This window comes from Dermacentor albipictus, chromosome 4 (genome assembly GCF_038994185.2).
Source record: "Dermacentor albipictus isolate Rhodes 1998 colony chromosome 4, USDA_Dalb.pri_finalv2, whole genome shotgun sequence".
NCBI lineage: Eukaryota > Metazoa > Arthropoda > Arachnida > Ixodida > Ixodidae > Dermacentor > Dermacentor albipictus.
The window spans coordinates 95,901,945-95,929,681 of record NC_091824.1 but is presented as its reverse complement, the minus strand read 5'-3'; the positions used below and the strand labels follow the sequence as shown (position 1 = coordinate 95,929,681).

The window sequence follows — 27,737 nt, the reverse complement described above, 5'->3', positions numbered from 1 at the left end:
TTACTTTTGTTGACATATTGTTGTCGCACTTCTCAGTCCCTTGAGCGTCAAACTTTCTCAGAGAGCTAGAATGCATTGATAGGCAACGAGGTTAACCAGAGGAAGTTCCGGTTGGCTACCTTGCACGGGGGGCAGGAGTAGGGAGATAAAAAGAAGAAGAGACCGAAAGGGGGAGATAGAGAGAAAGAGAGACGAGCACAAACAAACCGCGTACACTACAGAGCGGTAGGGGGCGACTTTCTTGAAATCTATCGTGAGGGCCCGTAGAAAGCAGAAATCTTAGTAACGCGAATAATTCCTTCAGCGCTAATGTACCGCTTTTTTCTCAAATGTCGAAATGTACAAGCCACAGCGCTGGCAACGCTAATTGAAGACGCTGCTCATGTCTGCGTTCGCAGCGCTTTCGCGTTGTGGCGTCGCTCTCGATAGAGTTACAGCATACTATCTAGCACTATAGAGCTCTGGAAGTTCATAGGGCGCAGCCTCGTGGATTCATCGCGAACTCGGCTCGCCATTGGTGTCCTAGCTGGCACACTCGCACCGTTGGCGTGCGATTATATAAGGACCAGACCTGCACGCCCATCTGGTGGTTGTGCGCGCGCACTGTAAGCGAAAATAAACCCACACGGGAGTTGTACCAGGTCATGTGCGCTAAAAACTCCCCATCCTTAAATATTTACTCCGATACATGGGAGAAATACAGTGGCATTTCCTCGTTTTCTCCGCATGCAACCTGCGCGAGGATAAAGGCGACATGACGTGATTTTACTCCGCCTTCAAAATCTTATCTTGTGGTAACTCCGCACGGAGAGTTTTAAACACTCCCCCCGCCGATACAGGTTGGTCACATGGCGCCTCCCATGAGGCTGTGCGCCGCGCCAGCGACCGGCCGCGTTCGGCAGAGTCGGCTTTACTCGTGGCTGACGGCTTGCTTGCATCTGTGAAGTGGCGTTGCGATGTCAGCGTATAGACGATTTTTTCGCTATACTTGCTTCCATAAAGTGTTATAGGCGTGCCTGAAGCCCACGGTATCTCAGCTTCATGTACGTTAGCGGCGACAACTTTATCCTCGCCGAGAAAAACGGTAGGCCGTAAGCCCGTACTGTATATAAAGCTTCTTTTTAAGCGATGTGAATCGTATTGTTAGCGCGCAGTTCTGTTTTGATCATGTCGTTGCTTCGGATATTACAACAACGTTATGATGTATAAAAGACAGTGATCTAGGAGCAATATTTTATGGGACTCTCTCCGGACTCTCTCTAGACTCTACTCCCAAGACTACATGCGAATATTCTGCCCGCACAGAGTAAAAATTATACTCCGATCATATGGTGTATAACAAACTCCCAACCGGGGGGTCGCTAGAGGACAAGTATTATACTCTCACCTGAGAGTTATATTCGTTTACGCGTGGTGACTTGTGGTCAAACAAGACAAGTGTTGAGCTGTGCCGCGCTGAGCGTGTGAGTAAAGCGTGTTACCTCAATGGTGTGTTTAATCTCTCCGGCTTCCCGCTACAAACGGGAAGAATCACACTATAGCCACAAATGCTGAAGCGTGCTAGGCTGAGAGCTGTGCCTCCAGCTCGCTCCGGCTCATGATCTGGCTGCTCGGAAGTAGAGTACTCGAGCGACCAGCCGAATATGCCATTTCATATATACCTAAACCAATCCCAGGGCTAAGCGAAGCATTATGGTACCGAAGGAAGCCGCTTGTCACTTCGGTAGCTCGTACCAATGAATAAATAATCTGAAAAGAAACATCTGAATACATTTTCATTGATGTTATATGTAAATATTAGTTGTAAAAGCCCACAATGATGTAGTAAACAAAAGACCGCCGTGATTGTAAATTGACTAGAACACTGTTCTGTAATCAAAAAGCGTGTCCATATTCTTTCGCACGGAATATTTCGTCTTGTGTGTCGATTTGATTGTTATTCTAAATATGTTTGCATTCTTGTTTTGCACTGCGTCACTGAATTGAATCGATTGAGAAAGTAACGGTTTATCTCTTCGAGACTCGCGTCAACGTGCGTGATACAATGTTTTTTTTTTTATGTGTGCCACACTCACATCAACAATGTTGCTTAAATTCTGAATGAAACATGCGAATGGTATGTACCAGCTATAGAGAGAGAGAGAGAGAGAGAGAGAGAGAGAGAGAGAAAGGCAAAGGAAAGACAGGGAGGTTAACCAGAGATTATCTCCGGTTGGCTACCCTGTACTGGGGGAGGGGAAAGGGGATGCGATAGGTGAGAGGGAGAAGGATTAAAAAAAAAAGAAACTACACACATACGCACGCACACACAAACTGTTTCTGTGGGCACTGTCACGCAGCCCTCAAAGGCGTTCCTACTGTGATGCTGTGCACCGTACAATCCTGAGTCACACAGTGAAGTCACAATCTGTCAGTAAGTCCAGTGTCTTTTAAATACCGCAGCAGCGCCTTCATAGCCGATCGCGCTGATGTTCGCGTAGGCCAGTGTCCAAAGATCTTGTTTTCTGACAGTGGGCGCTTGTCCAGTTTGTCTAGGGTGGCTGAGAAGACTGCTCTTTGCGGGTTGAAACGAGAGCACTCACAAAGAAGGTGCGCGATTGTTTCATTGCACCCGCAGAAGTCACAAAGTGGGTTGTTGGACATTCCGATAAGAAAGGAGTACGCATTTGAAAAGGCTACTCCAAGCCATAGACGAACTAGAAGGGTACAGTCGCGTCGTGGAAGCTCGGGCGGAATACGGAGTTGTAAAGTAGGGTCCAGGGCATGAAGTCGTGCACTTGTGAAATCGGATGAATTCCACTGAGCTAATGTCAGGTCGTTTGCCAGTACGGCAAGTTTTTTCGCTGCGTCGGCTCTCGAAAGAGGAATGGCAACGCACCTGACGCCGTCATGGGCAGATCGGGCAGCTGCGTCTGCTCGATCATTGCCGTGTATGCCACAGTGACTAGGCAACCACTGATATATGATATCGTGTCCTTCGTCAACTATGCGATGGTGTACTTCTCTGATCTCTGCGACGAGCTGTTCATGTGATCCATGGCGCAGTGCTGAGAGTACACTCTGTAGGGCTGCCTTGGAATCACAGAAGACTGACCATGCATGCGGTGGTTCCTCCTGAATGAAATGGAGAGCCGCACGCAAGGCTACCAGTTCAGCAGCTGTCGTTGATGATACATGCGACGTTTTTAGTTGTATTTCGATGGATCTTGTTGGTATCACCACAGCAGCAGCTGAACTTGCAGATGTGACTGAGCCATCGATGTAAACGTGTACGCGGCCGCTGTGCACCTCATGTATAAGTTGTAATGTGGCCTGCTTCAGGGCAAACGACGGCATGTTAGCCTTTTTAGTGATTCCTGGGATGGTGAGGCGTACTTCAGGTCTGTGCAGGCACCATAAAGGTGTGGATGGTCTTGCTGCAGGCATGTAGTTCATTGGCAATGAGGTGCGATTGGCAACAATCATACGACTGATAGCTGCGTGTGGCCTTTCTGCGGGTAGAGCGGCAAGGTGATGAGAAGGTACTCGGGCAACGTGGCGAATATGCGCTCTGGGAACGTCGGTTACCAAGTACGTTGTTATTGGGTGGTCTCGAGCTATGACAATCGTTGCCGCTGTAGACGCACACCTCGGAAGACCGAGACACGTCCTTAGGGCTTGAGCTTGTAGTCCCTGGAGTACACGCAGGTTTGTTTTGCAGCTGTTACCAAGCACAGGGAGGCTGTATCTTGCGAAGCCGAGGAACAAGGCGTTATAAAGCTGCAGCATTGATCGCACCGATGTGCCCCATGACTTTCCGCCGAGAAACTTGAGGAGATGTATTATTGTCAGCAACCTCTTCTTTAGGTACGAAACGTGCGGGCTCCATGATAGGTCGCGGTCGATAATTACCCCTAAAAAGCGGTGTTTACGTGCATTTGCAACTGCTTGTCCGTTGACACTTACAGAATAACGCTTCATTGCCTTCCGAGTGAAAGTAACAAGGCAGCATTTCTCTGAAGACAGCTCTAAGTTTTGTTTTCGCAAGTACAGTGATGTTAAGGTAGCTGCCTTTTGTAGCCGTGCTCGTACCTGCAGTCGTGTTACAGCAGACGCCCAAATGCAGATGTCGTCGGCATAGATTGATACTTGATCTGTGTTGGGCAAGCATCTGACTAGGCCAACGAGCACTAGGTTGAAAAACGTCGGGCTCAACACTCCGCCTTGCGGTACTCCACAGAACGTTTGGTGTTGAGTCGTGGCGCCTTCCTCGGTCATCACGAAGAAATGCCTGTCAGCCGGATAACTGCACAGCCACTGAAAAGTGGCTGTGCAGGCCACCGATTCCTGCTTTAATCAGAGCCTCTATAACGGCATAACGCGCTACATTGTCATAGGCGCCTTTTATGTCAAGGAATAATGCCGCAGTGAGTCGTTTCATCCGTTTTTGATGTTGAACATACGCGACCAAATCGATGACATTATCTATGGATGAGCGCCCACGCCGGAAGCCAGCCATAGCATCTGGGTACACGTTGTAACTTTCCAGGTACCATTCCAGGCGCGTCAAAATCATCGTTCCATTATTTTCCCTATGCAGCTCGCCAGAGCGATGGGGCGGTACGATGACAAGTTTAACGGTGATTTACCAGGTTTGAGAAGTGGAACCAAGCGGCTGCATTTCCATTCACGTGGAACCAAACCGTTGCGCCAAGACTCGTTGTAAAGGTTTAGCAGCATGAGTCGTGCTTTCTGCCCAAGATTGGCGAGCGCCGCATAGGTAACGACGTCCGGCCCAGGTGAAGAAGAGCGCCTGCAAGTCGCTAGTGCCGCTTCAAGCTCCTCCACCGAAAACATTACATCCATGCGGGAGTCCCGTGGCGCAGGAGTGGCACATGGTGTAAGGGCGCGTTGAGGCTGCGAGCTGGCAAGTCTTGAGCAAAATTCTTCGGCAACTTCTATTTCGCTGCGACCTTGTTGCAAAGCGAGGGACTTAAAAGGAACACGCTGTTGTGGTGATACACGAAGTCCACGCACAGTTCTCCATATCTGAGATAGTCGCTGACGTGGATCCAACGACTCGCAGAAACGTTTCCATCTTTGAGATTGAAGTGCATCAATGCGGCGTTGAATCTTCTTTTGCATCCGCCTTGCCTCTCTGAGATCATGGATGGATTTGGTTCTCCTGTATCTTCTCTCAGCCCGCCGGCGAACTGCTCGTAGTCGCTGCAGTTCGGCTTCAAATTCTTCGTATTTCGGGAAAGGCTGAAAAGCACGCGTAGTATCTTGCATGGCTTTTTGAATTTCGTTTCCCAGACTTGAATGGTTCCCTTGCTGACATACTTCCTCCATGTGCGACCGAAACGCCGACCAGTCAATTCTCCCGAGTGTCGTGGAGGGGCATTTAAATAGTCCCTTGATCTTCAGGTACGTCGGAATGTGGTCGCTTCCACGGGATTCGATGTCTGGAAACCATTGCACGTTTCTTTCAAGACGCCGCGAAACCAGGGTCAAGTCTAGGCAGCTGCTGTATGTAAGCCCGCGTAAATATGTTGGGCTACCATCATTGAGGCAGTGAAGGTCGTGCTGTGTGGCAAAGGATGCTAGTCTCCTTCCCCTGGGGTCCATCTTCAAGCTCCCCCAAAGCGGATGGTGAGCATTAAAATCTGCGGTGAGAAACGTAGGGTGGGGTGTCGCTGATAGCACGTCGTGCAGTCGTTTAGAGTCGAATCCGCGTGAAGGAGCAAGGTAAACAGCAACGAGTGTGAACGTAAACTTGTTCGTTTTCACAATTAAACAAACGTACTGGTTGTCGTCGTGCGGCGGGACTGGGTGCAACACGTATGTCAGATCACATCTAATATATTCAATTACCTTGCTTACATCACCACAGGTAGAGGAGATGAATGCCTCATAGCCAGAAATGCGTATAACATTCTGCACGTTCGGTTCGCAAATCACAAGTATGGGAAATCGGTTTTCGAAAACGTAGTGTCTGAAATCTGAAATTCTCGATTTGAGACCACGGGCATTCCACTGCAGTAAAGATGCTTTCTTGACTTCCTTGTGGAAGGGCAGCGAGGGGCGGGCCATGGTGCTATGCGATGCTTTCAAGTACTGGAGTCAGCGCGTCGAGCACTTGTAGTGCGCTACGAGCAGCCGGAGTGTCCATGTTTGTCAGTAGTAGACGCATGACATTCGTGAGGGATTTGAGCATAGCAATCACTTGTGAATCCTTGTCTCGCACTTGGTCAACTGAAGTGAGATTTGACGTTAAGTGGCGAGTCATGTGCTGTGGCTCTGGCGCGTGGCATGTCTTCGGCAGTGCTGGCCACACCTCACTTGCTGAAGCAGGAATAGCAGGGCCGCTTTTATCGTTGACATTCGTGCTGTTACTGGAGACAGATGGAACAGGAGGTGGCGTTGCCGGACGAGACTTTTCCCTTGAACCGAAAGAGGATGGCGTAGACTTTCGTTTCCGAGAGTGGTGTCGCCTTATCGCTGCAGAAGCATCTCTGTGTGATGATCCGTCTCTGGCCATTTTCCGCAAGATTTTCTGCTCTTTCTTTAGGCGTGAACAGTCTTTTGAGGATGCGACGTGTGGGCCTTCACAATTAGGCTACTTGAGCTCTGTTGCACGGCAGGTGTCCGTGTCGTGTTGTTTGGAACATCGTGGGCATGTCGCTGTATTTCGGCAGACAGCGCTCACATGTCCAATTCTTTGACACCTTCTGCACATAAGTGGTTTGGGTACGAAAGGTCGTATCACATGCAGAAAGTGTCCGACCTTTACATGTGACGGTAGACAGTCACCTTTAAACACGAGCCTTACACAGGTCGACTTGCCGAGGCGCCGAGCTTGTAGTAAGGCAACACCATCAGTGGCAGGTTTGATTAAAATTGGCAGGTCGCTGTCGCTAATCGATGTGTCAATATCATAAACGACACCAGCCGTGGTTTCGTTGTCCTGTGGAATGAGGTATTGGACGTTGATGTTGCCCAGGAGCTTTACTGCCATCAAAGCATTGATTGCGCTTTGGTTATGGACATCAATAGCCAGGACGTTCTTTCGAGTGTTAATTCTGATATCCTTGATTTCTCCTGGGACAAGAGCCTCCAGAGAAACGGAAATCGCTTGTCTATTAAGGCGGTTGAGGTTGTCGGCGGGTGTGTCCGGCACAAAAAGAATAGTGTGCGCAGATGGCCTTCGCTGCGGCATGACGGTAGACTTACTTGACGAAGATGGTCCGCTGATGTTTCTTCTCTTGGCCTTGCGATGTACCACTCTTTCGAAGCCTTCGTCATCTGAGGCGTCATCACTTGAGCAGGAGTACAGCGCAGTGTCCTCGCTGTCAGCTTGACTCGGTGGGCAATTTCTCTTCCTCGGGCCGGTACCTGCCGATGCAGTCACGTCGCGGCGGCATTCTGCCGACTCCACTTCCATTGCCGTGGCAATGGGAACGGCGTCACCCAGTAAAACACGGGAAAAAGCCGAAAATACTGCAGCGCGAAGGAACAGTGGTCCCTACGAGAATCACTTCGTCTTCCTCCTTGTCGTACCAGCTATAAATAGAAGGTTATCACGGTGACCTGATTAACTTTTTACCCCTCGTAGGGGATTGTGTTACTTCAGTTGGGAACAACTGACAAACCATTCTAAACGGCGTCACTGAAAGGGCTCTTCCAAGACCTTCAGAGAAATAAAGGACTAAACTGTAAATTTGTACTTCTGCACAGTGTCACTCCTGTCATTGTGTACTTGCAGCTACCTCCTGTAGGCGCGTCATCACTCTTCCTGTGGATACGCCGGCAAGCTTCAATGCGGAGTATTCTTTGCCCTATAGCACCACTTTCGGTAGGCTTCCGAGATGCATCGCTTAAGGCATCTTCAATAGACAAAAAATATGCTTGTTCGATGGTAGAATGGAACAAGAGTGCTCTACCGCAAGAAGTCAATGCTCTGTCCATTAAACCGCAGACGCTTTTTTTTTCTGTATCTTTATAAGGCCACACACGTGATGTGTAATTACCTCTTGCCAACGTCCACTACAGCGCTTTGAGACGATTGGCACATGCGCCACGTTGCACAGGAACAATGCGCTTTATAAAATGCGGGAAGATGTGCGCGGACTCCTGTTCCCATAAGGCCACCGGCGGAGGAATATAACTCATAAATACATGTACTCGTTACCCATTTCCCTCCCGTACGCCACCTCTCGTTGCGACAAGTGGCCTATAAAAGCGATGTAGCACCAGGTGTTCCCCAGCATTCCCTAAGTACATGCAGTACTTTGTGACGCTAAGTAACATGTTGCACCGCTTTCGGTATCGGCCAACTTTTTCCATACCTATCCTCATGGCAGCTAGCACTTTGTAAAAGCTATGTGACCTTGTACCACCATCGGGATTGACGCAGGGCTTAACGAAAGAAAGCATGCAACATTGCTTATCCGGTGCAGACTAGGCCAGTCATCGTGCCACTACCCTCCCCATCGCACGCTGTCGCCGCCGTCGTCGTCGCCTTATTGCTGTCATCGCACTCATGGTCACGTCAAACATCCGATTGTTCGCCTTACACTGACACGCTGGTCCATCAAACACCGCTTTGCAGAACCCCGATCGAGGCTGAATAGCCAGCTAACTGCACAATGATTCGCGTAACATCGATTCACACGGTATGTGGGATGCGGATAATTATTTTTTTTCCAATGTGCGAGTCTATAAATGCATGCGAATATGGCAGCCTAGATGCCCAACCTTCCTCGATGCTGATTGAAAGACCGATGCACTCATTTAATCAATAAACCAATCAGGGATATTTCATTCAACTTGCCTATGAAGAGTTACCCACTAGTACTGTACTATATTATCGGTGGGCGCCACGACCTGTGGCACCCACCAAAGAAATATTCAACATTGGCACATGCTAAGTAATGAAAGTTAAATTAATGTTAAGAAGTGTATTTAGTGTCAAACGATCACGTAAATTTAATGCACGGGATTAGGATATTCGATAATAATACTGTAGGTAATATTACTGATAATATTAACTCACCGGCTACAATTCACTAATTGCAATATGTACCGTGAAGTATTTAATTAGGAAGTTAATGCATGTTTTTTTTGTTAATTAGTTGAATGTGTTTCGATTTTTCGAGCAAGTCATGTCCGCTTCTCTGTATAATCGAGCTCGAGGACTAAAATTATGCTATCTGCCACAGGTGATGTTTAGAAATTGTGTGTAAATTTAACACAATATCACCCTACATGAGAAATTTGCTTCACATGATGTCGTCAGTGGCGCTGTGGCTACCTGCAACATCCTACAGCAAGCAGGCTTATTTAGTTATTCATTTATTTGATTAGTTCGAAGGCCCCTAGCAAAGGGGTATTATATGAGGTGCGTACATTACATCTAATGCACACATTTGACAACTAATGCATACAAACATTGAAAACTAATACATACATTCACAAATAAATGCAGTCGCTACTATTCTTGAAATTGGCCGACTGGCAGTGCAGTATGACTTGGAGAGGTAAGTTTTCCAGTCCTTCGCTGTCGGTACAATTGTATTATTTACCTTCTTACAATTTTAGCCCTAATTTTGTGAATACATACAAAAGGTGCACCGTGTGAACTTTAGATGCTTCCATGATGTTCAATAACATTTTCCTGCGCGAGTTGGTGTTAGCTGAACAACATGATATCGTAGCACAATAAACCCAGAAAACTTGTTTGCTGAATGATCGAATGAGAGAAGACGCAAACAATTTAAAAAAGTATATGAGTACCCATCTCTCTGCGCATTGCAGATCATGCCGCAGTAAACCATGGTTTTCTGAGGTAAGAATCCCAGGCAGGATCCGAGATAACTTCTAGAAGCATGTCACATCAATGTCAGTAGTCAAGCATGCGTTAGTCAAACATCTGTTTTGTTATATTGCGCAGAAATGAAATTGCTATAGGTTTGTCGCAAACAAGATAACTTGTTGCTTGCTCTTTGCCGCCCCTGGTGTCGAGAGTGCGCGCGGTATATATGTGGCATGCTTTGTGCCTAATAAACTATTGAGGGTAGCGTCGTCTTTCTTGCTCTTCTGTCTGTCCCTTAGAATTGCTCATGATTTGTGTGTGTGCGCGTGCGTGCGTGTGCGTGTGCGTGTGTGTGTGTGTGTGTGTGTGTGTGTGTGTGTGTGTGTGTGTGTGTGTGTGCGTGTGTGCGCGTGTGCGCGCGTGTGCGCGCGTGTGCGCGCGTGTGCGCGCGTGTGCGCGTGTGCGCGTGTGCGCGTGTGTGTGTGTGTGTGTGTGTGTGTGTGTGTGTGTGTGTGTGTGTGTGTGTGTGTGTGTGTGTGTGTGTGTGCGCGTGCGTGCGTGTGTGCGTGTGTGCGTGTGTGTGTGTGTGTGTGTGTGTGTGTGTGTGTGTGTGTGTGTGTGTGTGTGTGTGTGTGTGTGTGTGTGTGTGTGTGTGTGTGTGTGTGTGTGTGTGTGTGTGTGTGCTCGCGCGTGTGTTTTGCACTGCAATATCGTGTCGTTGCACGATGTTGTTTTTCGTCTACTTTTTGACCTAGCCCAATCAGAAGCGCGGAACAAACTTCACTGGCACAGTGCGCTCGCAGTGGCGGTCCCATTTAAGAAACGCCGTGAATGTCGTGCAAGCACGCTTCGCTTCCTCCACGCTCGCCTACTACGCTCCAAATCGAGTTCCCGTTATCAGACTACCGCAAACAAGGGCCGCGTCCCCCAGCGCTGTTGTTGAGTTTAATGGCAATTAGGGGTAAGCCCAGAAGCGCGCCCGCGCTCCCGGTGTGCCTCAGCTTTGCCGCCTCCACCCTTCGAGTGCGTCGCGCAGTGTCGTGGGGTAAATCAGCCGTGGTTTGTTTGGTGGCTGTCGACACGCTCCGATAGAGTTGTAGCGGAGTTCGCAGGGTCCCCCTTGCCGACTCGAGTCCTTTGTTCGCGGTCGAAGCGGCGACGGCGACTAATAAGTGCGCCCTCTGTTTGCTTTGGCGATATTTTGGGCCGCCGGTATGGATCGCTGTGCGGCGGTGCAGACGAACCGCCCAACTTTTGTGGCCACCTCGGCATGTCGGCCGTGTTAGCCCTGCAACAAAGCAATGGGTAGCTGTCGCCGTCTCCGGAATATCTCGGTGACTTTCGCATGAGTCCGTCTAACGGTGGTGTGTTCCTCGGTGATGACCTAGGTGTTACTGATGTCATGATGAGTGCAGTTACAGCGGCTGCAAAACAAACTTGTAGAATACCACCTCAGACAAACACAAGTGGGGAGAAAGAAGAATTTTGACAGACAGTGGCGATAACACTGGAGTGATAAACGGGAAAAAGTGTCAACGAATTTCTCTAATAATTTGATTCATCGTAGCTAAATAGCCAGAGGGAGTATTACAATCCTCAGTTACGTTTAGAAAAACACTAAATTTAACATTATTTTATCTTCTGAAAGTTGAAGCAACTAAACGATGGCAGGTAGTTTTCGTGATGATTGTACATAATAACGTAAAGAAAGAGAAAGAAAAGAAAAAGCTGCTGCGGTGGCCTTACTCGGAGAACATTTGAATGAATGAATGAATGAATGAATGAATGAATGAATGAATGAATGAATGAATGAATGAATGAATGAATGAATGAATGAATGAATGAATGAATGAAACTGTGTGTTCACTTCTACACTGAAATTATATTTCACATTTTTAGCTTATTATTCTGACATACTGTCCTCTGTAAAGTAGTGTCTATCTAGTTACCAAGATTTAACGTGGTCCTTTAAAGTCACAATCACGCAGGCTTAATTTGTGGTACCTTGTCGAATGCGTTACAAATGCCATAAAAATGTACCATTTTTTAGTGTCCAAGCATGTAAGCCTTTTTCACCACGCACAACGGTCACTTTGGCATTCGTTGAGCATTGTAAAAGCCGTTCTTAATAGTCAGCAAGTTGTCCACATTGATACAGAAATATTACTGGTTTTATTTGTTGCATGGTTAGTTCAATACGTCGCATGGAGACGCGCAAGGTATGATTGTTGTCTGTTTCGCTTGTTATGAATCTGCGAGAAATAATATATATATTCGCACATCCGGATTATTACCATCTCACACAGAAAGAAAATAGGGTAAGGGATTGTAGAGGCCGAGATAAGCATGCGAGCGAAAACAAATAGTGCACGCCCACGCAAGGCCCTCGCCCACCCCCACCCTCCAGCAGAGCACAAATAATAAATATTCAATGAGGCGCAACGATGTCGTAAATTGTGACAGCGTTTGTTTCCTTTTCCACAACAGCTAATTAAGCCTGCAGCCCGTGTCATTCTGTCCGCCTCTACGGATGGAATATGTTGCTTGCAAATGTAGGAAGTAGGCCATGGGTGTAGGCAAAGGACTTGATTCGAGTTGTCACTGCGTTGGGATAAGGGGGAGGTATGATGGAAGTTTGGAGGCGGTCAATAAAAACATTTGCAGTTCCTCCCGAATGCGAAGCACCGTTTGCGATAGCAAATTAGTAGATAGCGTTACAAAGTAAGCAGAGTAGCTATATCGGCCGTATAAACTTGTAAACATTCGCTTACTAACTGAATTAACAATGATAGAATGCGTAGGCGTGACTCAACGAGGACGTAGAAAGAAACAGACACATGGAGACAGCGCTGTCCTTGTGTGTCTGCTTTTTTCTACGTCCTTGTTCAGTCGCGCTTACACATTCTATCATGGATTCAAATCAACTAGTCCGTCAACGTGTTCTAACTAAATTAACCAGCAGGGTGTCACGCGTGCACAGGTACACACATCACTCGATAACAGCGGAAACTGTCTGTGAAAACGCTGGAGTTAGAATCGCGGCAGCAGCCGCGAACCAATTGACCTCCGTGCATCTGTCGCTTCAACGCGTACGAAACGTCGAAAGCACAGAGCATACGAAGTTACCGGCACTACGGGCACAATGCAAACATCGCAGATCACTTTGAAGATGGGGCCCGCGCGGGCACGCACGTTAGCCACGTCGCAGACCGCTTTCAAAACACACGAGTGCCGGCAACGCGTTCCTAAGGCCAAAGGCGTCTATTATGGCATTCGCGATACGCGTGGCCAACGCCGAGGTAGACGCCGCGGTTGTCTCAACTCTGAACGGAGCGGCAGGCGAGAAGGGCATCGAGGCATAGTAGCAGCCACTGGAGAAGAACGCCCCTCTTCCCTCGCCTTACAGCCCTGCCTCGCGCGCCGCAACGGAGGGCACGCATCCCGACCGTGTTCCTCGCTCGCGCAGGCGAGATTGAACCACGTTCGCCGGCTTACCCTCACAAGCTTTTACTCATACGGAACCTCACACCGACGGCGACGGCAGCAATCTGCCTGGAGTGTCCATACAATTGCTATCACAATAATAAACACATTGAAGTTATTACCGAGACAACAACGGCAGCAGCTAAATAACTATATGGACTATTATTCCAGGCACCTTCAGTTTCGCGATTTCAGAGTTTTAATTAGAAGCTCTCTAAGTGTACTGCATGAAGTGCTTCATGCAGACATGCATTATTTAGAGTGACTGTCCTGAACTCTTTTCGACTGGTCATATTTTCAGGCCAAAGCTTTCAGCAAGGGTACCTACTGTGCTGTGATATGTGCTCTCTCTCCCTCTCCCCCTTCCCCATCTTTAATCTCCCCATCCCTCTCCCATGTGTAGGGTAGCAAACCGGTTAAGCCATACTGGTTAACCTCCCTACCTTTCCTTCTCCACTTTTTCCTTCCTTCCTACTGTTGCAGAAATAGAAAGAAAATAACACATAGAAGGCTTTATTACCACTCCGGTTGGTTACACTGAACAGGGGGTTGATGTAAGGTTATAAAGTATCAGAACAGATATAAAGAGGATTTCTCCGCATGAACAGGGGGAAGGCAGCTGATGACGTCTGTAGCGATAATCATGCAATCTCAATGCTTTGAACAAGCACACTAGTGCTTTTACTGCAACTGGGAGTAACCTCCAGTGCTACCAGTGTCTAAGAATTGTTGATCGTAAGGAGACAGTTGTCAAGCCTATCTGGCATGTCGCAGAGCGCTTACCTCTGCACATTGAAACGAGGGCAATCACACAATGTGTGTAATTGTCTCTCTGCACCCAAAAGCTTCCCATTTGGAACTTCTGGCATTCCAGTGAGGATGGAGTGGTCAGTGGTGAAACCTATACCAAGCCGCAGACGACAAATAAGAGTTACGTCCCGTCGTGATAAGCAGATGGGGATATGGGAAACAAAAAGTGTTGACTTGTAAAAGTAACTAAACTCCGCTGGGCCAACGAACTCTGGCGTGCAAGCGTGGAAGCGCGCAGACCATTCCCACTGTAACTGCTTTTGACGTCGAGATAGCAACGCAAGCGGCACTGTCGTGGGATGATTGAACGGCTACTTCTGCTTCGTCATTTACAATCCAGACTGTAATAACTTGGCAGCTATTTAAAGTTGATGCCATTTTTTTTTCAAATGCTCGATTATAAATTTCTGTTATGTCTGAGACAAATTGTTCGTAGAATGCACGGCGTGATGGATAGGGTAAACTCTGGGGGAGTGCCTTAGAATTACAGTAGGTGGATATTCTTCTGTCGTGTTTTCTGATTTATGCATTCATGCAGCCCTGCGTGCAGCGTACGGATAGAATGCAGCAAAGTAAGCTAATGTGAGCCGTAGTGTTTTACCCTTTGGCTAACCATTGTTGTTAAGCGAAAGCTTTTTCTCTCTCTTCGGTTTAAGTTCACATGCGTTATCTTTTATCTATTCAGCACCATTCCAAAAGCCACTTCTAGGACAACGAATAAATTGCAGGAATCTGAACCATCAGTGGTGAATTTCCGTTGTGTTTCGTGCGCGAGAGGACTAACTAGAATTGACGAAAGTGCCACTTAAAGAGCCTTCAGCGTAAGATTACTCGTGAAGATTGGCAATCGAGCAGAAAAGGTCGTTGGAATGCATTAACAGTATCGTCCGCAGTAAATGCAATCAAGCGTAGTTCGAACTAAGGTCTATATCGGCGCAAGCAGGATATAGCATTGAATGCATAGCTCAGCTGCTTATGCACACGATTCGTGAAACATTACTGAATTGGGCAGAAACAGCTTATGAGTGTCAGTCAATACGTAAAGATATTTCATCTACTATACAGAAACAAGGAGCGCGTCGCCCAGTTCGCTGCAGTCGCTCGGCACTGCCGATAGTTGACGTGCGGCACGGAATTATCAAATGAAATCGTTCTAGCAGATCTTGAGCCTGGCTGATGCCGAAAACATCATTTTTGCATGCCGAAACAATATAATTGCGGCAATGCTCCGATTACGTGATAACCGAGCACTAATCGCGCCGAGTATCAGTGTTATTGCGCACCTTTCACGACGCATTGTACCAAGCCAAGCCTGCTGATTCTCGCCGCCGTATGTATATTTCTCCAATCGATACGCCCTCGAGCATTTGCATGTCTACTGACTGGCTACGTCAAAGGATCGAAACCGGTTGCCGATTGCAAGCTATACAGGGCAAATAACATTTAGTTTGTTAAGCTCTGTACTTGAGCGCGCTGTAGTGGTTCCTGCATACGCTTCGTGCTTGAAAAACATGTATAATTCACTCAGTGACGAGAAAGATTTCCTAGCAATACAAATGGGAAAAGTGCGTAACAAAATAAGCAAATGAACAAAAAAAAGTAGAGAGTTACCGAGGAGTGGATTCGGCTGTCAATCTTTAGGAACAGCGGCGCGTGCCGGGTCGGAGAGGTTAGAGAATTGGGACGGCTCCATTTAGATAGAGTAACGTGTAACGGACGATATCAGAATATATGATAAGAAAAAAAGAACGAATGAACGGGGAACGAGACGTGCAGTGTTGGAGGCGCGTATCTCTTCGTTCTCTGCGTTCTGCTCACACACGAGCGCGGCGAGCATTGGCGAGAAGCGACATCGTTCGGGCGTGTGTCGGGTACCTACACAATCGCTAGACGCCGGTAACGCTCTGCTACAGACGTGTGGGGTTCTACCGCATCGGTTCCGCCGCCAAATTCCGGCCCGCCGAGTTTCGGGGCGAAGTTACTTCCTGCACTTGTCGCGATCAGCTCCCCGCCGTCCTTACATCTGTGTGTGTGTTTTAAAGTATACGGTCTCAGGCTCGAGCTCCGAACCTCGGTGCGAAAAGCAGTTCGCGCCGCTACGAAGAAAACGAGCGCGCACGTCTCCGGCAGCTGTTGCGCGCCTATTGTGCGGTGCGCGCTCGGGTCTCACGATTTCCATAGGTGAGCAGGCGAGGGTACAGGAAGGGTGCAGTCTTAGCCTGCAGGCAGCGCCCGTACTCTAGGCCTAGCGCGTTAAGAACAGCCGCGAAGCAGGCAGAGGGCGTGAGCATTTTAAAGACAGCTCGCACCTATGACGAGAGGAGCAAAGCCCGGGTGCGCTTCTGGAGTGGAGTTGCTGAATTTTCTAATGAAGCAGCAGCTTCAGGAGCTTTCGAAGTTGCTTTAGTTTATTTAGTGTGTGTCGATACTTTTTTTATTCCTTTATAACGCCCTTTTAGCTGTTTATTTTTTTACGAATTGACTCGCTCATTTGTTAGGAGTTTGAGCTTCCAGCTTGATAACGATGCTAGAGTGCTAACAGCTGCGAACGAAGTCGAACACCAGCAATAACGAGTCAATGGATGCTTGGTTTTAACTTTCTCGAGGCGTATATTTCTTGACCGTATTATTGTTTTAAGACGTAATCTTGAGCTGAATAATGAAACAAGTTTTCAAAAAGTGGGGATTGACAACGTGAGAGTTGACCAATGAATCTTGTGTTGGAGCAACGACTGTCGAAACGCGTGGGTTAACGCAGCATGCAGCTGCCTGCGTATATTGCAAATTTCATCTACGATTTTCTTAATGCTACGGCCACACGATTAATTGTTATTCGTTCATTGCCTTAGCTGTATCTTCCGAAGCTATTTCTAGTTGTAGTTTGGGTATCAAGCGCGGATCGTTAAGCACTTTAAATGCTGACATTTCCTGCATTACCAATATTCTTCTTAAGTCATGTGTTTGAATTATATAGAAAATCACGCTTATGTGAACAATATGTAAGGCGCAAGAGGAATTGAGTGCGATAGACTTAGGTTTATGCATAACATTATTCGCGGGAAGCTTAGAATATAGTTGCTTACTGGCACATCGGTTAATCAAGATAGTGTGAAACGCAACTAGCATGACATTTTGACTTAGATAATTGCTTGTGGCTGCAACTGTTCAGTCACCTTTCTTTAACTAAAAAACATGCATGCTTAGAAGGAGCTTCTGTGCTCTGTAACCAGTTTCCTTTCACTGCATGTCATTATTTCGACAAGTTAGTAGAAGTGTGGACAGTGGTAGTGTATTGATATCTCGCCCAAATAATATTATTATTTTGAGTTCAAAATGAGCTGCCTATATCTTGTATCCTCATGTTTGGCGTTCCCAGCGCATACATATAGCATATTAAAAAATTTGTATCTATGCCTTTCGCTGCGCGTAACATTCATGGACACTCCTAAGCAGGCGAATCTTAATGCTGGCAACCATTTCCATGAACTAAATGTCAAGTGCATTGTTGCAGTAATGTTTAAGTTGCATGTGAGTCTCTCGAAAATTGATATACTTATAACGGGCTTAATTGAAACCATCGCACAGCTAGACCTCGAAATTGTAAAAGGAGGAGGAGGAGAAGGAGGAGGAAAAGTAGACGAAAAGGCAGCGATTAGCCAGTCTTCAGACCTGCTGGCTGTAGATTGGCACCAGCCCTAATGTCCTGAGTCGGTCGAATACGATATGTTAGAGACTGGGTTTAAACCAGCGTAGTGCGAGATAATTTTTGCAGCCGTCAGCCTACTCAGGAAATAGTTAAGCTTACAGTACACAAGGGAACAATAGACACAGCAATAACACAGAGAACGACGATGATTTCAGGCTCAAAAAAAAATGCTGGTGGCCAACCTGACTTAGAGGAGGTTCGTGTTTTCGCGCTCTTCGCCCTAGGAAATTGCCGGCGGCTATGTATAACATAAATAGGTTTAGCCAATTTCCGTGAACTTGGCAAACTCTGACAGTGTTACAGAGAAAGTAGAGATTAAAGAAAGAGATAAATGTGCAATGGTGTGCTTTCGGCGATAGCTAAATCTCATGTCCATTTGATCTCCTTTCTCTAAAGCATATCGAGCTTGCGTCTATGCTCGCTGCAAGCGATGCGCACAAACTGCTTGGAGCTGTTATATGAAAGTCACAGAGATTCATCCAAAAGCTTAAAAAGAAAGAAAGCTCTCGAATAATTAATGTCGGTGACAGACACCGTGGCGGCCACTAGATTTCAGAAACGGCGCTACTTCGCATCTCCCTCTCAATTTGTAGTCTCGGTAATACTTGGACAAAGTCGCTATAAGAAAGCTATTACTTCGGACTGTTAGCAAATATATAGATATGTATAATGTGTGTGTGTGTGTGTGTGTGTGTGTGCGTGCGTGCGTGTGTGTGTGTGCGTGTGCGTGTGCGTGTGCGTGTGCGTGTGTGTGTGTGTGTGTGTGTGCGTGTGCGTGTGCGTGTGCGTGTGCGTGTGCGCGCGCGCTTTTCATAGAATGGCGAGCGCGCTTTGATAAATGCACAACGCTAGCTCAACTCCATTTGCGGGTTCACTGCGCTGCGCCTGGGATGTATCCGAATGGTTGAAGCCAACGGAGGCCTTTCTACATGCGTGACAAGAAACAGGGTGACAGGAGAAGCATGCAAATACAGCCCCGCGGTGTATCGTTTCCATCCCCATTTCATTTCTTCACAAACTTCGCAATCCTGTGCCGACTTTCTTTTTGTTGTCGCGCAACTTCCTTTCTTGTCAATACCAACTGTCTGCGTGTGAAGCTTTCCGATTGTGTTCCTGCTTAAATCCTGACCCTTTTTCATGTCAGCTCCTTCTCCGGTCTTTCATTGAATTCGTGTTTCCACGTGAGACTTTATTTTTAGCAGACACAACACGCAGTTGTTTGCGTGGGAAAAAAAGTGTGCTGTACGGAATGAATTCGCTGCTCCGAACAAATACCTCCAAGGTTCAGACCTCGTTTCTTATCAATCACTAAAGGATTTTCTCAGCCTATATAAATAGCGCACGAGTATTACGACGCTCAATATGTATCCATTGTAATATCGATATATTTTTAACTGTGGCCTTTTGCATAACAAAAGACGGGGGAGCAATAAGTGTTGCATACTACTTCTTTAAGATTAGGTGTCTTGTGTGCCGTATAAAGCCTTGCTCAGCATTCTTATGCAGAAGCTATGGTCGGAACATGGCGGAGAAGTTGCTTTGAAGAGAAACAGTTCTTAAGGGACTAGCATTTGTCCACATGGAACACGGAAGTTATGGGAGTGAGTACGGCATATATTAAATACTGCAACACTTAGGACGTCAGGAGCATGCGTGGTGATCGCAAAATAATCTGACAAGGACGAGAGATCATGACAGAAGACAGTGCAGCATAGTTCACCAACGATTTCGTTTGAATATTTAGTATCTTGCGAAAGTGTTCCTTGACGACGAGTTCAACACCGTGCGTTTTAAAAAGTTCCGTGCTTATAAAGGAGGAGCTTAGCAAATAGCGTGTGGCGCTAAGGAAGTTGCTCGTCTTCTAGCGGGCTTAAATTTAGGGAAGATAGAGACTTATGGCGAGTGTTTGCAAAAGTTTCTAACTGCATAATGGGATGCCAATGTAGAGCCTTCGGAATCTTTCCAAGCAACTCTATAAAAACTTCTTGGTCCCTGTTTGTGTGTGCGCAGGTCTTCCACGATACGCATACAGTAACATTGTCCGGCCTGTAATGAAGTATTTGGCGACTACGACAAGATGAAGGGATGATGCGAGAGAGAGAGAGAAAACAAGGGTAGGAAAAGCACGGAGGTCAACCAGAACAGCATCCGGTTTGCTACCCTACACTGGGGGTGGGCGAAAGGGGAATAGAAAGCGGAAGAAAGGGAGAGAGTAAGCAGTGAGTACGTGTGGGTGGGACACTATAAACGGTCTGTTAAGCCCGTGCACTTCAAGTACCGCACTAGTGCACGAATCGCTTTTCGAGCCAGTGACGGGTGTGGCCACGGTTCGAGTATCTTTGACTCGGTGAAAGGTCTCGAGTCCAGTCTGCGTAAGGTTGCCCGCAGAGAGAGGCGTTGGGCATTTGTTACGGCCGTACAACTGAATCTCTTACAAAAGTGGAAGTTTAGAACTCTCACATACTACGGATCTCTTGGTTAGCATTAAGTGCTTCCACGCAATTTTTCCTAGTTACATACTCGACGGCATAAGTTAGTCGCCACAGAAAAAGACAAGCTCTAAGAATTTCAAACACGTTTGCTTGTGAACATCGGCAGAAAAAAAAAACTGATAATATGGAAGTATAGCAGTGGCTTGCTAGTTTGTTTTCGAGCAGCTTCTAACCTGAGCTTTCGCAAGTGCGTTCAGTTATCACATGAGGAATCTTTGTCATTTGTGAAGTGAGGAAGCACAAGCTACTTCTCTTTTATGACATGAAGACAGCACACATGACTGAGGCAGAGAACGTAGGCAGATATCGCAAAGGCTTCCGTGTCTGTATAAACATAATGAGCTTACCAGATTATCATTTGGTAACTTGACACCATTTGAGACTGTTTGGTAATAGCTACACGCTCTACACTCTATAGACGCCGTCTTTTCGCACTAGTGCAATAACATTCACTAAAACTTGGCAACATGCGCGTAGCGCGCATTATTTGAAGGCTTTTACACAGTGACTCCACCCGCACACGTATGATACGCCTTACACGCAAGCAGTGCTCTGCTTTGCTGAGTAGCTTTTAATTACGGGGTTTTGCATGTCAAAACCACGATCTGATTATAAGGCACGCCGTAGTGGAGGACTCCGGAAATTTGGACCACCCGGGTTTCTTCAACGTGCACCTAAATCTAAGTACACGGGTGTTTTCGCATTTCGCTCCCATCGAACTGCGGCCGCCGTGGCCGGCATTCGATCCCGCGACCTCTTGCTTAGCAGCCCAAAACCACAGCTACTAAGCAACCGCGGTGGGCAACAGATTAGCTTCTACACAATTCCACAAGGAGCTCTGTCGGCACCAGAAGTACATGAAATCCACAACTCCAGTGTATCATTGTTCTCACCTTTCTTTTTTCTCTAAACATTTTGGCAATTCCACTTACGTCTAATTGGCTCTTCTGTCTTCACTCAATTTCCTACTTTTGCACAAGGCAGTAACTACTACAAGTTATGCACTTTCATTATACTTCATACTTCATCAGCAATTGCAGATAATTTCATTTATCCTGTTTCGCGCCCCTTTGCGGCACTAGACGCCCAACCCGTTAAACTCGTTTCTCGACTTTCTCCTGTTTCCACCACGTCGTGCACACCTAACTGCAGCCGTATCTGCCACAAGCAAGGGCTCTGGCCCGAGATTTACGATCCTCAACTTTTCCTTACTGCGCTTGGCAAAGTCGGAGCTATAACTTTATCGAGCACTGCCTCGGGCATGCAGGAGGGAAAGCAGGCTGTGTACGAGTCGTGAGCTTTTCTTGCCATTGTCCATAGCCACAAAGGCGTTAATGGCTACAGCCAGCTGAGCGGAAAAGGAAGTGCGCCGCGGCTGAAGTCCTCGGTGCAGCCGCGGCTGCAAAACGGGCGCGCCGACCGTTCAGCGCACTGCGTTCCTTGGAGTGGTCTTGGCAGCCTCGGTGGCCACGCGTCTCCCCTTCTCTCACCCCCGTTTCCCCTCGCCCCGGCGTGTTTGTTACGGCTGTAGCGATTATCGCTGGTGGAGCCCGAGCCGCCGCCCCATTAGTCGGATTACAAGTGCTACCACCCGTGGCCAAATCCATTGGCGCGAACCCCACTGCCGAGCTCACTGCCATGGATTCTCCCCCTGGGAACAATTTTAATGACGGCGCCGCACCAAGCCACGTTCACAGGCTGCCCGAACGTTTCTCACGCGCTCCTTGTACAAAGCGCAGAAGAATCCGCCCAAGCAACGGTCTTTGTCTCGAACTGCCGCATTCGTGGACAAACCCTATATAACCCCGGCTTCCCCCTGTGGAGACGCGGCGGTCGCAAGAGTGATCGCTTGCGAATGAGCATGGCAGCCTGCTTGGCAACATGTATAGCAGGTGTGTGAGGAACGTAGATGCGGTACGGTTTCTCCGAGAAAGGGTATGCGTACTCTTTTATGCGAAGCATATTACGAGGGCTCAACCCAGCTCCTCAGGCGCGGCGGTGACCATGAAATCACGTGACACCGTGACGTCACGACAGAGGAGAAGTGGCTTTGGCTCAACTCTTGCAAGACGGGCTGGGTGGGAATCGAACCAGGGTCTCCGGAGTGTGGGACGGAGACGCTACCACTGAGCCACGAGTACAACGCTTCAAAGCGGTACAAAAGCGCCTCTAGTGAATGCGGTGTTGCCTTAGAAACGCGCTGTTTCTAAGGCGTGCGTCTCTTGCTCAGGCGCACATTTCGTTGCCGCGCCGAACGCTGCTTTGCTCGACGCTCACCGCGTCCAATGCGGGGCGCGTAGTCGCTGCCCTGTAGCCCATTGTCTTACACCCCTTGGCGGGTCGACGGGAACGCTGTCGCGTTCCACTCTTGAAGGCGAAGAAGTAATGCATGAGTTGTTTCTTCGTCTAGCCGAACCAAATATAGCCAAGCAACAGCAGTTCACCAGGCTAAACAGTGGTTCAACAACTAAAATAAAGGCTAGTATGCTTCGCATCCTGGGCTTAACCTTACCTAAGCCACAGCCATTTTTTTCACAATACTGCTGTACTAGTGTGGAAGCTAGAGACTGCACCAGTAGGTAGGGAGAGTGATGCGAATCTGTGACGATGCAAGTCCACGTGTCACCGCGCCACGTGACCACCAAGTCAGAGCTTTATCCGCTCAATCTCTAGTGCTATGTGCAAGCGCATACAGTCATGATCGCCTGAGCCCGATTCGAATCTTGTATTTCCGTGCCGCATTATTGCAGAAAAGTAGATGCAAGAAATGTAGCATTGCGAGAAAAGGAAAAAAGAAGGCGGGAGGGGGGGGGGGGGAGGTGTGGAAGAAGGTGAAATAGTCTAGATAGTGAAGACACGGGGTAAGCATAGCAGTACAAGCAGGGTGAAACTACACTGGAGTGAACATGCACTTTCGCAATGATCCATGCTCCGCACCAGAGGTTTTTTTAGTAGCGCGATATGCAATACCACGATATCCACTTGTTTGGCTCGACTACACAAACACACGCAGGCGCCTAGGAAAGTGCGTATCTCACTCGTCGGTGTGGTTCCTTGCTCTATAGAGATAGAGCTGCACGCTATCTTAAAATATTCGAGCAAAAGTTCGTACCGTGGTTTATCGACCCAACAACAGCGTCTTGAGAACTTCGCGGGCTCACCAAGGACAAGTCGTTATTAGGGAGTTTTAGATTAGGGGATGCAAACGGCTTGCGTATGCAAAATTTAGGGGCCATGGTACTGCATACGCGCATACCGCTACCTCTATGTGTGCGCATGCGCAGTACCGCCACCCCTAGTTCTTGCATACGCAAGCCGCTTACGCCCCCTAACCTAAAGCTCTCTTTTAAATATGCGTCTTTTCAGTCGTGTACCTTTTCTAACGAACACAGGAAACACCCTGGCATAACAATATTTGCTGTATTAACTGTTCTTTACTACAATAACGAAAGACGAAGATCCCGAGGTTTATTTGGATTGGTTTTATGTGTTATGTAGAATGACTTTTTGGGGGAGGGGAAGCGGAGAGAGAAAGCAAGTTTTGAGTGAGGACCTCAGCACCAATGCTGTATGAAATAAAAAGAGTGCAGGAATTATCGACGATGATTTTGAATGTAAGCAAATAGCCCGAACGAATAAATGGACGAGCCAACGAACGATCAAACAAAAGAAAGAGCGAGCAAACGAATGTTATCCTTGCCGAGTCCTACCTTCGACCAACCTCGAAAACGGCCGAAAGAGCCAAAGAAAGGAATTTGCTTTAGTATAATACACTTTTGTCGCTACTGCTTGACAGGAAAATGCACGGAAGGTGGGGCTGTGAACTTTCGACGCAGCTGTCAGTATCAGTTGTACGGGACTGGCGAGCACGCAGTTCAGTCTCTTTTCTGCTGGACCACTTTGTCGTCAAGTTTGTTTATGCCTGTTTCGAGAAGAATTGTTTGCATCGCTTGGACAATATAGCGCGGTAGTTCAAATGTGGATCTACATGTGTGCGTACTTTTCCTATACTTCGGCCAATGAGTCGTTCGCCGCTCGCACCCTCTTCGACGTTCTGCTGTGAAACAATGCGTCCGTCCATTTAACCGCGATGTTTTCCCAGCACCAAAAGTGTCATGAAAAGGAGCAGCCAGCAGTAGTTCAGCATTCGCAAAGGACACACAATTTGTTTAAGGCCCGCACTGCCCTCTCCGGCCCCAATGTGGCGATTGTTGCCGGGACCAGAAATAAAGAAACACGTTTTCGGCGATCCCTCGGGGAAACACAGGGCGGCACCTGAAATGAGCGAAGACAAGGGCTTCCAAATTGAAAACCCCCCGGCTCGTGTACGAGACCATTGTTATCCACTGACGCGCCACTGGCTCCAAAACCGTGTGGGGCGGAGCCCGATGACGCGTGCTGCCACGGTCGCCCGGCGCTCTTGTCAGCGACGACGCCACCGACAGCCAGGGCTTCACGGGCCGTCCACGTGGCGCCACGCGCACGCTATGCGGAGCGTTGGAGCGAAAGAGTCAAAAGGGGTGCCCGGCAGGAACAGCACAGGCAGGAACGCGCGGCCCTTTCGTTGGGCACCGCAGCCCCGAGTAAAACTGCTTAGTTGGGTGCAACACCGATGAAAACTGCAGCGCTTGGTCAACAGTTTTTGACCAGACCTTAAATTGTTATTTTGGAATCTGTAGTGTGGCCGTATATGTTTTTTTTTCGTTCTCTTCCTGGTTGAAGTGTTGCACTCTTTCATTAGCAGTTGAGTATAGGGTTAGTGAAGGCATGCATTTCACGTAATGATCATTGCTTCGTCTTGAAAGTGCACCGTGACCCTTCACAGGGCCTCTCCGGTCCCTGACGTTAAGTCTAAAAAAAACGGCATACTGACATCAGTTGTGCTTCTTCCGCTAGTCAACGCCCGTGGCTCCGTTCGGTGTCGGTGACGAATAGTTCAACAGCTCGTGCTTCCGATTCTCAGCCGCATATACTTTCCGCATAAGAGCCTAGAACTAATGATCGGTGAAGCGGAATTCATTCATTTTAGCCTGCGCTGACCTAACTTTTGCCGTAATTCGCCTTTCGAGCAGAGGCAAGTGCAACTGAGGGTGTTTGCCACGGTAAATTGTGCCTGGGTTGAACCATCCTCTCCTGTAATTTAAACAAGCACAGACGACGGACAACACTGTAGCCAACTTCCACACGCAAAGCCTGTATAGGCACCGATCGACATGACACGAAGGGCCCGAGTGGCCGAACAATGGGGGCGTCCGGTCTCCCTTCACCATAGGCGGCCGCCGAATGTCAGCAGCCAGCAGCAGAAGCACTGCTGGATGAGGTCCGGGTAGAGAAGCCTTAGTGGCGCGGGTTTTGTTGGCGCAGCAGCCCTTGCCTGCGGGCTCGACCGCGTGCGCGATTGGTGGAACAGCGGGTTGGGCTTGATTGTCTGGCGAACAGGGCTGATGCTATTGCTGCTACTGCAGCTGTCGTCTTTCTTGATTGCTTGCTTCTGGCCGTGCATGGAAAGTCGGCTTCTCCGCCGAGCACCGCAGCGTCGACCACGACCTGCTCGGAGGCCATGCTGTAGCCGCCGTGTGCTGCCGCCCGCAGAAGCCCGCCGCCCATGGTCGCTCTTTGTTCTCCAAAAATGCCATGTTTACCCACGGCGAGCATCCCTCCTCCTCCTTGTCTCCTTTCTTCTCTTGTTTTCATTCGTCTTCTTTCGTATTTTTTTTTCTTCCCTCGATCGACGTCGGACAATGAAGCGAGGTAACTGAAGAGGAAAAGCAGGACTATAGGATTGAAGAGGGTATGGCAATACTTTTTTATTAGATTGTTTTCGTTTCGAATTTTGGTAGTATGGAACGCTAGCTGAGTAGAACTGAGTCGTAGTAGGTTGTCTAGCATAACAGGGTAAATTGAGTAGCTGCAGCAGTTTGCCGTGAGCACTCGAACGTCCAGAGAGCAAAGCAGCGCGCCAAGTAAAAGGCGCATCGCATGCATATTTGACATGTAAACGCATCGCCGGAGTGGAAAATCAAGGAACAAGTCGGGCACCTTATTTCAGTCTTTTCTTTTGTCCTCGCTTCTTCCGTAGATATGCTTGCATTAATGACTGAGAGAAGTAAATGCTAAAATCTAGTGGTATCCAGCAATCAATAGCGACGAAGTTGTCGTTTTGGCGATAAACTAATGCCGCAGACGCCTTTATGTGCAACCGTCAAGAAGAGGATGGGGGATTGGCAATAGGCGTAAACCATCCGATACTTTTCAGTAATAGTAAAATATGTCTATACGCACACCTCGTGTCTACGAAACGCTGTACAAATGCTTAGGAACATAAAAAGAGGCTATTGCGAAGAAAATATAACTTACTTGTTATGTTGCGGTGCACGGTATTTAGACGAAACAAGTTTCAACCTTGCAATCCCATATATATTCACGTCCCACGCCGTAAATTACCACCATACCAAAAAGACGTAACCACATTTGCATATCATTTAGTGAAAACGCAGTGATGACACCACGAGAGGATGGAGGTTGTACAGGAAAGTGACACCTAGAAGAGGAGAGAGAAAGAAATTTATATTTTATTCAGAACGAAGGTATAGTGGTCGGCCTGAGTTGTTGCAGTCTAGAACGCTACACTACACAGCGGAAAACGGGACGGGAGTAAAATTATACTGATCAATGACGGTGAAGAGAAGGGTGGAAGAAAATGTACACGTGGTGGCCTTACACGACCGTCTCACGAAAGCCGCTCCGTCCAGTCCCGTCGCATGTGGGAACTCCAATAGCGCTTCTGCAACATCTTCAGGAACAAAATTAAAGTATACCGTTGCCGCAGTCGTCGTCGTCGTCGCCGTCTTCTTCTTCTTCACCTTCTGTCACCGACGCCATTCGGCCGACAACCCTCCTCAATTTCTGGCGCCCCGAGTAACAAGTGCAACAACGATAACGAATGGCGCGCGCGGCGCGCGCACTCGACATCTAGGCCACTCGGAGCGACGCCTCGCGTATCCAAACAAGCAACGTCGCATTTGTTCCTTCCGCCGCGAACGCGTGTATTCAATTATGCTCGCGGCGGCTCCGTCAGCCTGCGGAGAGAAAAAAAAAAGTTCACTCCGCCTAGCGACCATTGTGTTTTGGCCGCCGACGGCAACGCTCCCCTCAGCCATCCGAGCAACCACCCGCCAGTTTGTCCGGGCAGCGTCGGCGAGAAGCCGTGGGGGGGGGGGGGGGGGGGGGGAGGTCACGGCACGCGCGTCGGCCCCTTCCGGAAGGCGCTTGCAGTGCCGTAGCGGCTTTGCATCCGCTCTCCGACGACGTTGTCGTCGCCGCTTGCCGGCAAGCTCGCTGTGTGCGGAAGCGCCCTCGCCTCGCGCGCGAAGACTCGACGAGGGTGCGGGCGGAGAGAGAGGCGGGTGTTGCACGCTCGTTAATTAATAGCCTCGTGCAGCTCGGAGCGGAA

At 48.3% G+C, this 27,737-nt stretch overlaps 1 protein-coding gene and 1 long non-coding RNA gene across 3 annotated transcripts in view; one reads left to right on the top strand and one right to left on the bottom strand.

Annotated features, from left to right (window-relative positions):
• Positions 1-27,737, top strand: part of LOC135911412 (beta-1,3-galactosyltransferase 5-like) — a 302,140-nt gene that overhangs the window by 15,415 nt on the left and 258,988 nt on the right. The window lies entirely within an intron of this gene.
• Positions 29-27,317, bottom strand: LOC135911415 (uncharacterized). Of its 2 annotated transcripts, none has more exons than XR_011514004.1 (3): positions 27,006-27,317; positions 26,642-26,825; positions 29-119 (listed from the first exon to the last, which is right to left on the bottom strand). It is a non-coding gene; the product is annotated as an uncharacterized lncRNA (long non-coding RNA). The 2 variants fall into 2 exon arrangements; XR_010567328.1 differs by lacking the exon at positions 29-119 and adding an exon at positions 25,950-26,039.